Below are 13,478 nucleotides of genomic sequence, written 5' to 3' on the forward strand. Positions count from 1 at the left end.
ACTCACCTTTGTACCAGGAGACCACCTTCCCAGAGTGGAGAAGGATGACAGGCCAAAGAATTTCTCCTCCAGTGTAACTGAGTTTTACAACAGAGTCCCAGTGCTGCTTCTGAAATTTCTGACCTTTTCCAGTACTGGTTCTCAAGTATTTCTATTAAGGACACTGGAAATAAGCTTTTCTCCCAGTTTCCTCCTACGTTCCTGATTTGTCAGTTCCTATTCTACACATTAATCTGGCCTGGGATTCATATTCCCATAGTTTAAAAGCATACACAAGGTACATTCCTGTAATTGCCTATATACAGGGACATGTTGAGAGTTCTCCCTGATTCTGTTTCTGGGCTGCTGAGCCCTGATCCTACTCAATCTGCAGCTTTTAGCAAAAGCTAATTACCTACACTTCCTGACCTGTTGGCTGTGCTCCGTGCTGTTCTGAAGTGTGGAATTCATACTGTCCTGCCTTTATTCTTTCTCATTCTGTCCTTTAGATGATACTCAGGTTCTTGGCTCTACAGACGTGTTAGGAACATTTAACATTCTGGCATAAATGAGCTGGGCTTTGTGCTAAAAGAGGCAATTAGAGTGGGGAATAATTTCTTTTGGAAATTCTTAAGTTTCTATTTATTGGTGAGAGGTTTTTTCTCCAGTCTGCAGCTGTGAAAATTCATAGAGCTCAAAAGGTTATTTTGGTTTGTGGCAATTAACCACACAGAATACAAGGTTGAAAGCTCCAGTTTAAAAAGGAAGTGATTCATTTTTACTTATAGCCATGATAAGCACCCAGTACTTCATGAAAGGCATTCACTCAGACTTATGTAAGAATTATTTAATCTTATATAATGCTCTTGTTGTGCCAAATCTTGAGAGTTAATGAAAGGACAAATAAAAGCAGCAAGCATGCATGACTGAGTTGGAACATGAACTGTCCATCTACTCCTATCTTTTAAGAAGGAAAAAAAGCAATCTTTTTGCAGGAGAGAATATCTGTGCTTTTAAGAAAAAAGTTTTGACACATATATATGATATGTAGAGGAACTTGAAGCATAGTGTACAAGCCACTTGGAAGGGTTTCCTGAGTACTTGCTTAGTCATTGATTCCTGTAATGTGAACCTGAGTAACATGATTGTAGCAAACAAAAAATCTGTTTCAGAGCTAAGGGCTTCCAGCAGACATTAAATCATGGGAAGAAAGCAAGTATTGCACTCTGTATTAGTTTTACTATTTCAGCATACAGATAGAACAAGAACTGATAGTCAACTTAATGAAAAGCACACACAAAAAAACCTGTTCAGGTTCAGAAACCTGAGCACCTATTGAGAATGTCTCTGGTTTTGAACTTGAGCTTTCAGAAGTAGAATATATATTCTGGTGTCCAGCCAGAGAGATTGGACACCAACCTCATGAAAAAAAAGTTTTAGATGTCATTCTACTTCATTAGCATGGATGCTGCTGTAAGAGCTGCAGTAGAATTTCTCTACATTCTATGCATAAAAGCAAGGAAGCCAAATCAAACAGGATGGTTTTCAAGAGTGCCTTGCAAGGAACACCAGTATTTGCTGGTTCTTGGATTGTGTAAGGAAGGTCAGACAAAGCACTAAATTTTCTTTGCTAGGGATACTTTGGTCACTTCAAGTAAATGGACTTGGAAATTTGTGAAGTGTGACTGAGAAGGGTCCGTGAAATGCTAAAACACAAGAGTATTTATATAAAAAACAGCCAAAGAAAACTTCCTGAACTTGTATGATTTTCCTTAAGTTGTTAACTATTAATACAATTACTTTGAAACAAATTTGCTCTGATGTCTGAGAGGAAGAGCCCAAGGGAGAAGATAGCCAAGGAGACACAGAACAGCGAGCCTGTTGATTTGTTACTGAACACTGTGGTTCAGAACACCAGCTTCCTCCCAAATGTACTGTTACAAAAAGTCTAAGCAGAAGGTAGTGGAGAATATTCTCTGTAATTTTTTTCCTTACCACTGGTCATGAAGGATGGATGGAAGGCAGTGCATTATGAAATTACTAGTGAGCTCAGACAGGAGACAGACTACAGAAGTGATCAGAGAATTCTAGTTATTTATTGGTTTAAACTGGAACCATAGCACCAGGTGAACACAGACTGTCTCAAAGGGTACCCAATTATCTGTTATGTTCTTTAATAGGCTGCCTTTATCTTCAGGAATGCCCATCAGCTGTCCAAGAAATAAGGTATCTAACAACATGTTTCATTTGCCCCTCTTGAGAGTGAAAGCCTGACATCAGCACATGTGTCCGGCAATGTGCAAGTTAAAGTGTCTGAACTCTGAGACATGGAAGAGTTCTCTCAGCAATTCCCACTACTAAGGCAACTGTGATCAAAAGAGTTGACCATTACTTGCTCTTGCATCAAGCCAGCACTGTTTTTTGAGTCATAGTCCATTTTGTCTGCTCTCTGGCTGTGTTGTCAAGCTGTCAGGGTTTAACCCCAACTGGCAGCTAAAGTGCCACATGGCCTCCAGCTCACTCCTTTCACACAGTGGGATGGGGAGGAGAATCAGGAAAGGTACTTGGGGGTGTTCTCTTGACAATGATCTTTTGAGGCTGGATTTAACTAGGTTAGTTAGGCACCTTCCTGTCTCTTTCCTTAAAAATTAAAGTGAGACTTGTAGGACAGACTAAAGCATTCCTCATCTTAAATAAGGGCACCATAAAAATTCCACTTTTTTCTGCTGCAGAATGTATGTCATTTCAAGGCAGGATGTCTGTCAAACCTATCTCTTGGCTGCTATTCTGGACTAGGAAATTCCATAGCCAAACACAGATAGTTGGTGCAGGAGGACAAACAGAGAGCAGGATCATTAGATAATATTTTTGCTCTCCCTTTTCCCCCTGCATTCAATGACCTGGTTTCTCAGTGTTCCTCTAGATTTTAGGCCATCTGACCCAGTTTTTTGGAAAAAACCAATCTTTGATAAGGAAAGGTCTTGATGACAGACACATCTTCAAGCAACAGGTTTAGGTGCCTTGTGGTGAAACACCTCTGAGCCTCTGTACGCAGTGCAAGTAGGCTCCAACCTGTGGAGTTTCCAGTCATATTGTGATTTCTAATAATGCCAGGTTGGTTTTTTGCCCTCCTGGGTCTGACAGCAGAGCTGTAATGACAAGCCACAGTTTCCCCCCACTCTCAGCAGTAACGAAACAGCACATCCATGCTGCACCAACCATGCGCAGCTAGGCTGCCCCAGCTGAAGCAGCTGTGTCTCCAGAGTGGAGTCTTGCTAATGCTTTATTAGATTATCTCCATCAGTCACACAGTATCAAATTTTATGACCTGTCACTTCCGACCTCCAGGGCCCCCGCGCCTCCCTGGGAGCCTGGCCAGGCTTTCCTCACACAGGACGCTTGGCCTCCCTGGGGAGGGGCACCACACGCAGCAAGACCCAAGGGCATCGGCCATGAGCCACCTTTGACCTTTCCAAAAGGTTGCTGAAGGGACTGTGACAAAAAAGATCCACAACCTGATTTTACTGGTTACATGGAGTAGTCAGAGCTGTGTCACTGGCCCTGGGACAGTCTCCCCATGACCCCCCAGCTGAGCCTGGACCTCTGACCCCAGGGCAGCAGCTCCCTCTGGAGCTGGTACTGCTTCACCACAGGTGACAGCCCACCAGAACAGCAAATACAGAGAAACTAAACCAAAACAGAGCTTTTACTTCCTAATCTTGGTGGCAAAGATTCAGGTTTCCTGAAGAAACGCATGGCAGCTGTCACCAGCCCTCAAAACAGATTTGCCAGGCCAAGAAATAAGCCTTACAGATCATTTCTGCCTCACTGGAACAAAAGGCAGATCCTGCCATCAGGCAATGCGCTTACTGCTGTCAAACAAACTGGGGGACATGTGACACCCACCCGAGGAGGTGTGTGTAGGTGTGAAGGGAGAGCAGAGCTGTTCTCCACACTGCACTGCCCGGGGCAGCCTGGCTGCCCCTGCTCCTGCCACAGCACTGACCACTGCAGAGAGGGACAGGCCTCCACTGCAGCAGAGGGTGGGAAGCAGTGTCGGGATTGCACTGAAGTGTTTTCCTAAGGGGATCTGAGAGACACAATCATGTCAGGAAGTGCGTGTAAGAGTGGGCTTTTCTTACTTAATATCTTTTCAATAAAATAAGGTGAGTTTCCTTGTCCTGTGTTCACACCTGAGCACAGGTCCAGCTCTATCTGGCTGTAGCCTCCATGGCTCACCCTTCTCCTAGTTTGCTGACAGATTCTTCACCATGAAACTATTTTATTGTCATTTATCATTGCAATAGCTAGGGATTGCCATAAATTATTTTGGTGTAAGTGAAACACAGCCCTGGGCCTAACATGAGCAATGCTGTTGTTCACCATTCATGCAGGTACAAGCACTGGAAGGTCACAGAATTTAGTAATTCTAAGAGCATTTGTTACCATATTTCTCACCTTTTCTGGGACTGTGCCCAGCCATGTCCTGCTCAGGATGGGAGTGTGGTGACAAGGACCAACCCTGCTCTCAGCAGAACATGGGTTGCCAGCTGCTGCTTGTCTCACACAGGCAGCGCAGAGGCTCTGCTCTCACAGGTTCTCTTATCCTGAGTGTGTTTGGTTTTAAGTTAAGATACACATAGTCATCTCTCCCTTCCTTTTTAACATAATTATTAATTTAAAATGTAAGGAATTCAACAAGGAATACCACTTACACACTGTAAATCTGTATTCAGGGAGAAATTTTTCCCCAGTTTTATTTTGCATCTTTGGTTACAAAATCAGAGGGACAGCATCGCTTCATCATCAATTCACCCCATGCTGAGCACTAAACTGAAACCTAGACTAGAGAAAAGAGTCATGTGAACCATGAAGATCAGACGTGTGTGACAGATATCATGTCTGCCCCACAGCAGCACCATTACAGACATCTTCCATGGGCTACTGTAATGGCAGTGTTGGTGTATAAATTGCATTGAAACAGCCCCTGAAAAACTCTGGATGAACTTCTGTGGCAGAGTAAAGAGTTTTCATGTTATCTAAATTTCATCATCCACATAAGAACTGCTGTCATTAGCAGATAGATTCTACATGCAGAAAGGCCCCGCAGTGAAGTGTCTGAGTGACAAGAGAGTGACAAGTTTTCTATTACGAACCTCCTCTTGTTCAGGCACTGAGCCACACCCAGAAGTTCCACCCCAATGGACAAGGCTCCACGTAGCATGGGAGCACAGAGTGAAGATGCTGGCATTTTAAGCAGGTTTCTAGTGCATTAGTTGTACTAATCATCTTTGAGGAGAAGAGGCTCTCTGCCTACTACGTGCAGAAAGCCAAAGCTTGTGAGACAAGCAGAAGTTGTGATTTTTCTTAAAGCAGCATCATTACAAGAATGACTTAAAAACTCAAGTAAAATCCTTCAGCTAAGCTCAGAACACTCTGACACTTTTCAGAAGAGTTTTCATTGCTTTGGTGTCTGACCTCCAGTCTACACAAGTGTGGCACAGAGGGAGAGGTGTACAGAGCAAAAGAGCTGGCGCTGAAAATTCAGCACTATAGGATAGCACATTCCAGGTGTTTTCCTAGCAAACATCTCCCACTTTCACAATAAAGGAATCTGGACCATCTACTAAGAACACAGTGACACAAACCAATGCACACTAAGCAAGGACAGGTGTGAGCTTCACATCAAAAGCACACAAAACACTAATGCAGGCAATCAAATTCCCTTCCCAATTCCACAGTCCAAGACTCCCTTCCCAGAGCACAGCCATTTGACAAAGAATCTTGCCTCATCCCTTCAGATACACATTTAAGGGAAGACACGATTGTTCAGGATCCTGTGAGGCTTAAAACTCTATTTAGCATATTTGTTACTGATACTGATACTTGCTGCAGGATTGATGGGATGACAAACAACTACAGTAATTGCTATTGAGACAGACTCAGCACTTGGCATCAGGGCTGGAGTGGCTAAAATAATACTGTTCTCCACTTATTTTTCCCCAGATGGTTACTGCTGCAAGGCAGCTAGCATTTCATTCCACCTTACAAATATACATAATCTGGAGGTAAAACCATCCCACTCACAAAGGCACATTGAAAGGGTCTGCTGTACTCAAGACTGGTACTGCTGTCCCTTGCAAGTGCAAAGAACAGAGACACCAACATTCTTTTGAACTACAGCAAATGAAGGTTAGCTTCAAAATGCACAGGATTTTGCCTAAGCTGAGAGCAGTTCAGTGGAGTACAGACACTAATGCCACTGCTCCAATCCTCTGCCTCCAGAGAAGCAGTAGGGCTAGAAAAGGGGCTGTAGGGCCACAAAGTGTCTGGCAGTGCGTGGTCTAGGGAGAGCTGCTGTCTAAGCAAGTCTCATACACAGTGATCAAAGTCACTGTGAGAATTTAATGAAGCTTCCTGCACACCTGCTCAAAAGTCATTTGGCACTAAACCTTAAACAGCTCTCCAGCCAACTGTACAATGTGTTAAAGACAGTAAGCTTCCAGTCTAGCCCATCACACCTATCCAAGAACTCATGCACAACCAGCCTCCCCTCATCTCTAAACAGTTCCCTTATTTATGCCAAATTTAGCTGAACACTATTTATCCTTAGGCATGTCTTTAAATTAAATAATTTTTTAAAAAGGAGAGAAAAAATATGTGCGATCTACACTTTTTTACAGGATTAACATAATCATTGAAAAGCTTTAGGTCCTTCCCCTGTTATTACCAGTGATTTCTCCAAACCTCTCAGCATATTAGTGAACACATGCTCCCTAATGGCCCCAGTTGGGATTGCAACTGGAACCACAGGGTTTCTGCTGCACACTGACAGCTGGAGTTTGGATTTCGTTTTTCTAATGAGTAGTTTCCCACCATCCATAGCCCTACAACCTCTTACCTGCTTGCTCATGAATACTGGCAGGGTTTGTGCCTGTCTGGGAAGCTGGAGGAAAGAAGAATCTGCTCATCTAAGAAAATGTCTCCTGTGGCACATGAGGGGCAAGGAAACTTCAGGCTGTGGTGGTGAGCAGCGCAGCAGCTCTGGGGGAGGCAGGACTAGCCTGAGGTCAGCCAAGTGTGACTTGCAAAAGCCTTAGGCTAGCCAAGGCACAACCTGACACACTGCAGTCACTGTATCCTGCTTTGGAGTGAAATACTGTTGCCTCTCTAAGTATCTCAGTATTAAAATCTAAAGATTTTAAGTGAGAAAGAATTCTATTTAAAGCAATTTTTTCCTCTTGCTATTAATCCAAAATGTGACCAGAGCTCTTGAGAGGTCATGCCTGAGCCAGCCTTTACAGGAGGATACGACTGAGGCACAAGCCATCAGGAAACAGCAGCCTCAATCACCAGATCAAAGAGACGATGTGGATGAATCGTCCCCCATTTCTGTGCTGCACATTCTCCCAGGTAAACAGAGACAATGACAATCACCTTTGTAAGGGATGTTTATGATCAGCAATGTGGAGACATTAAACTGAAAATAATGAACAGTTTCTCTGCACAGGGAACAGAATTAGAAACCTAGAAATTCTCCTAGATGCTCAGTATTCTCAATGGAGAAACATCAATGCTTTTCTCACTGGAAGGCATATAAAGGTTGATGTGGGAAAACATGAAATTAAGCCTCAGTGACATGTGCCCTTCCCTTTTCCAAAGATACATAAAACATAACTTCCAAAAATCTTCAAATAGGGGATTTCATAATTTTCAAGACTTCTAACATACAAAACCTCCCTGTTTATGTGAGACTCCCAATGTATACAAATATCACTGTTGAGCATTTAAAATTAAAAGCAATTTAATTCAGAAGTAAAACTGGAAGATTTCTTGTTTCAAATGTTTCTCTGTATGAAGAAACAATTTCCTCCCTCATTACTCCATTTCCAGTACTTTTGCTTCTGTCTGTAACTGTGTAAAGACATTTTAAAGCTTTAATTAATTTTGCAATTCCAAATAGCTTTCCTTAATTGCTCATGTCAAACATCTATTTCATGTTTTTAAAAAATTCATAAAACAATTCTGTTCTGTCAGGAGGACAAAGTTCAGATTATTAATTGCATGTACGCTCCCCCTGCTAATGTATTTCCTGTCGTTCACTTCTGGCAGGAAATTATTTTTAAAAGGCATAACATTCACACAGTAGTTCAGTGTTTGCCTTCATGGTACATTTTCTTGCTGTTCCCTCAGCTAAGGTACAGACTTCATCAAGTTACCCAGCTTGGAGGGGTTTCTCGCCCCCAGATGCCATTCTGAATGCTCCATGTCACAGCTCAATGGTAAGGGTAGCAGCACAGAAGACAACTGAGGCTGTCAGCTTGACTGATGCTCTTTGCATCTTCACCAAACACAAATTCGCATGGCCAAATTAACAAGCTTGCAGTGTACTGCCTTGTACTTCCATTAATAGCTGTGTGATTAATTGGTTACAGCCCATTATATTAGAACAAACATAGCCAGGAATTCTGCTTAAAGAAAATGAATCAGGATTGGGCTGCAGGCCGAGTTTAGCAAGGATTTTCAGCAGTTCATTAATTCTTAAGGTGAATGAAATGGAAGAAAAAAAACTAAAACAGTTTCAAGGAGGTCTGAGATACAGGGATTCAATGCCAGCCTCACAGGACTCAGTGCTCTGAGCCTAAATAAATACATACCTTTGGCAGTCCATGGAAAACAAGGCAGCTAATTCTGCAGTCCTTGTTTAGACAGCACTTGCAGCCATGGTGCCAGAGAGGCAGTGACTAATTTCCCACTGCCTCTTATAGGGTACAAACTCTCACGGGAGTTCTTATTACACAGGATTTCAGAATTCTATTTATGGCTCATGGGGCTTGATGCCCTATTCCCTTTCCCAGAAGTATTTATTTCAGACCAGATGACTACCTGACCCTCTGAAAGACCAGCTTTGAATTGGGATAGGGGAAGCCATGAACACAAGTACTGATAAGACATTTAAACACTAAATCCTTTTGCTCTAAGTCTCATGTGGAGCTGCATGGTTAGGGGGAGAAACTCCACAAATTCTGAAAGAGGGATTAAAAGGTAGCACGTTGCACTGCAGAATTTCACACAGCTTCACTACCTTCCATTGACAATTACAGTCTACATTTTTGGGGAATTGAAAATCTGTTTCCTTTTATGCTCAAGTATTTTGTACTGAATAGAAATGGGAATATTTATGCCTGTTCACTGTAGGTGAAAGCATAAAAATTACTTACCGCACTCCTGCCATAAATTTGAGTCAGAGAAGTAATATGGTGTCTTTTGAAAAAAGAACATTTGCTTCATAAGCCTTTCATCTTTGTGGATTGTCACAAGTGCCTTTCTGTCTACAACACTGAAATGGTGAATTCTTGGGCTTCCTAAAATGCAAGCAGGAAGAAGTAGCCTATTGCTGTTTCCCTACAACTTCACAGGACTGCAGTACCTGGCTATAGCCCACATCAAAGATCCATTTCACAATGTCAGTTTTTAAGCCCTCCCACCTTTCAAGGTAGGATGAGGCACAGCTCAGCTATTCCAATCAATACTGATGGTATTATGTGGACACCAGTACCAATTTTTTTACAGTGAATAATACCTTTGATTCTGAAATCCCAGACAAGGTGTGTACACAGTACAGACATAGCCAACACAAGTCCTGACAAGTTTTATATTTGTTCTTCTGTTTTCTGAGTTGCAATATATTGTTGGTATGTTGTAACAATCAGAAAGCCCATGCCAGCTTCTTGTAAAATTTGAAGCACCCACATCTTTACCATACAAAACACAAGACAAGGCCAATCCTGCCCAATTTGCATTTTCAAGTTATCACGTACAAATCCCTGGCTATGATGTTACATGCATGAGTAAAGAGAGACTACCAGTAGGTTACCAGGCCTGTTCAGCCCTCACCAAAGCTGACAGGAGCCCTTTTAATCTAGAGAAAAGTAGGCCTGAAATAATTTTTTCCTCTCTGTTTGACCTACAGACCCGTATACATATAGGACACTATATCCTGCACCAGTGGAGCATTTTCTACACACTGCAAGAAGAAATGTATCAGTCCCACATCTCTGACTGGTGTATATGCCTTCTGTAGAAAATCTCCAACAGATTGTACTCAAGCTTTCTTCCAGTACTGGACTCTTTAGGAATTAGCAATTCCTGCCGTCTGGAGCTACTTATTTACACTCCTAAATAGTTGACTTCATTTTTGGGGGGAAGTATTCTGAATGCCCTGATGGCCAGTTTCATAGCAAGAGTCAGCCTTGGGAACAAGCTAAAAAAGGAAGTCAAACAAAATACAAATTCAAGGCATCTCTATATTCAGTACCACCAGATACAAAGAAAACCATAACTATTTTAAGACAAATGATGGTGTGGCCAGACTAACTCCTAGTAGCCAATACATTGGCCACGACTGATCGAAAAGCATGACCCTAATTTAGTTCTGTTTAATATACTGTATCTTAAATGTATCTTTCATTGATTACTGGCATTATGCTATAAAGGTTCTACACAAAGACAAGTTCTTGTCATATTAAACCTCAAATTTTAGCATGGTATCTTAATACTGGAAGATATAATGACTCCTGAAGAAAACTAAACCCTCACAAAGCAGCCCATATCCTCAGTGGTTTCTGCTGGGGTACCTTCTTAGTGCTTTGTATTTAATAGCACTGGTACTTATTGGAGTCAGCACAAATTCTCAAATGCCTGTGCTTGAAAGGGAACATTATTATGACTTTGTGGTGTTGTCAAGTCAAAAAGCCAGACAGAGAGACTGCTGACAGCAGAAACTTGTTACAGAACTCAAGCAATAAAGATCATTGTTTTCTGACAAAAGTAGCTACATATGTTGTAATTCCTATGTTTATTTTGTGGCATGACTGATTGAGACAATAGTAAAAAGCATTGTCATGGAATATTAAAATGATAATTGATCTTAAAAGTGACTCTATGTATCCACTGGTGCAAGTATGAAGGATGAGCAAAATCCATCTGTCAAACTCCCAGAGTGAACTTTGATGAGGCTGCTTGTAGAAAGTTTTCTTTTCGGAGGAGACTGGAAAGCCCAGATATAATACATGAAACCCCACATTCTACACAAGTACACTCGAGTTGTCTGTAGTACACTGAGTTTTTGTATTGCTAGTTATTTTGAACCACTACAGAGGCATTGTCTTGGTTTAGGACAGGCATATTAACTAATTTTCTATGTATTATCACACCTAGGCTCCTGGAATATGCCTCAAGTCACTCTTGCACAATTTTTCAAGGACTGAGTTCAGATCCAAGAGGCCATTATTCAGTGCTGATAATCAAATCAATTGATTTCTATTTACTCTCATTTAATATAACAATTAAAGTCTAAATGTGTTATTGATATAGAACCAAAACAGTTCTAGTATCACCCTTTTCCCTGGACCAGATGTAAAAGTGAAACCGTCATGTATTTTCTTCTACCAAGAACAACACAGCAAAATGCAATTTATGAAGATGCCTTCTGTGGCCAAACTTAGGGCTCAATTGTACAGCTACCTGCATGAAAAGGAAAAACTCCAGCTACAACCACCATATGTAAATATTTAACCTAGATCACTCTTATAATTTACTCTGCCAATGTTATGTTCCAGGATACACCTATACATTTTTGTTGGTTATGTACTGTAATCCCCATGCTAAGCATATACATCAACTCCAATTATTTGCAATGTTTTGTCAAAATATCTTTAGGTTTCACATTTGGGCACTTCCCACTTTGCTTCTCTTCCCAAAACATCACAGTCATCTTTTGGTAGCTTCTGTTGAACATGGACTTGCTGTTCATTGCCTAAACAGCGGGTAAGCAATTCTCTCAAGTTCATTTTAGCAGAGCACCTACAGTTATTAAACTTCATATTTTTCAATCTTCATATGCCTGCTTTAGTCTACTGCAACAGCATCTGCATTGTAACAAGACACTCTCCTTAAAGTGTTCCTTGAATATATGGGATATCCTCACAACTAGAATATACGGGCTTACCTCTATCCTTTCCTACAACTTCCTTAACATTCACTGAATTGGCACCTGCACTCGTGACACTGTGGCAGCACAGCAATTCCTGTACTGAGTATGAGATCCAGAGATGCCAGCTCCAATCCCAGCAGCAATAGAACTGTACTAATACACTGCTGTTTGTGGGCTAATTATGCTTGCATTTCAGAAGACTAATTAGTTTGGGCAGAGCCCTGTGCTAAGTTCAGTATTTTTGCACAGGCACACACTCCACAGATATTTCTTTCCATCCTTCACCTTCCCACACACATTTGTCTCAATTAGACACTATATACTGATGGGTTTACCTGTGGCCAAAATTTCCATATGGTGGAGAATTTTGCTCCAAAATACATTACTACTCTAGAAAGAAACAGAAGTAACAAAAATGTTAACACGATTTGCAAGAGGTCCAAATCAGAATTTCTGTTCAGAATCAGTAAGAGTTAATTTTCAGGTTTGGCCTGGCTAAGAAAGCATTAAAACCAGCAGTTATGGCAGAAACTATATAAAACTAGTATGTAGTTTTCTGAAAGTATTAACTTACTAGCACGAATGATAATGGGATAATGCATATTATCCCATCTGCCACAAAAACTAATAAGCTGTGATGAAGACTGACTCAGGTTTGTTACAGAATAAAAATGTGATCACTATTTTACTTGAAATCATTCAAAATCTTAGCATTAATTAGAATGAAGTAAAATGCCAGTGAATATAGGAAAAAAAAAAAAAAAAAAAAAAACAACAAAAAAGCATACATTGAACAGTCATGGAATTATTTATCCCCTGCCTGGATATATCCTTGGGTATCAATTCTGAATGCGCTCACCTTGCCAAACCAGTTATTAAATGTGTGGTAATGCATATTCTATATATTTCCCTGTGTTTGAAATCTGATTTTATAGATGTCTACAACTTTCACATAGGATTTTTTGGCTTGGTTTACCTTTTCTCCTTTCTTTCAATCAATAAAGCTTGTTCTAAGAATATGGGGAATTTAACCAAAGAAATAAAGAGACCCAAAGCCAAAATCAGTTACTTCCATATTTGTTGCAAAAATCATTGAGTCAGCAAACAAAACCAAAAACTTCCAGTCAATTTCTGCCTGGGAGCTCCCAACAAAGCAACATATAAAGAGATTGACTTTTGGGACTACCTGCAGTAAAGTTCTATCCAGTGCAACACAAGTGCAAACAAGCACTGTTCTACCAGCTCCCCTTCTCAGGAGTATAGAAGAATCTCAAAATAGGTGAGTTTAAGAAAACAGTAACAAGTTTCTTTATTTAAATTACTTTTGGGCTGAAATTAAACAAAACCAGGGAAAACTGAGAATACAGATTTTCAGCTTTTTTAGACAGAAGGTCAACTTCAATTTCTCTCACACACAGCTTAAGCTGTTGACATACAACAAAAATTTTGACTGCTGCCAAATGTTTCCTTCACATAGCTGTACTACTCAGATTTCACTAAATCT

The sequence above is a fragment of the Chamaea fasciata genome, unplaced genomic scaffold (genome assembly GCF_029207755.1).
Source record: "Chamaea fasciata isolate MVZ Bird 193981 ecotype frontalis unplaced genomic scaffold, bChaFas1.0.hap1 SCAF_10, whole genome shotgun sequence".
Lineage (NCBI taxonomy): Eukaryota > Metazoa > Chordata > Aves > Passeriformes > Sylviidae > Chamaea > Chamaea fasciata.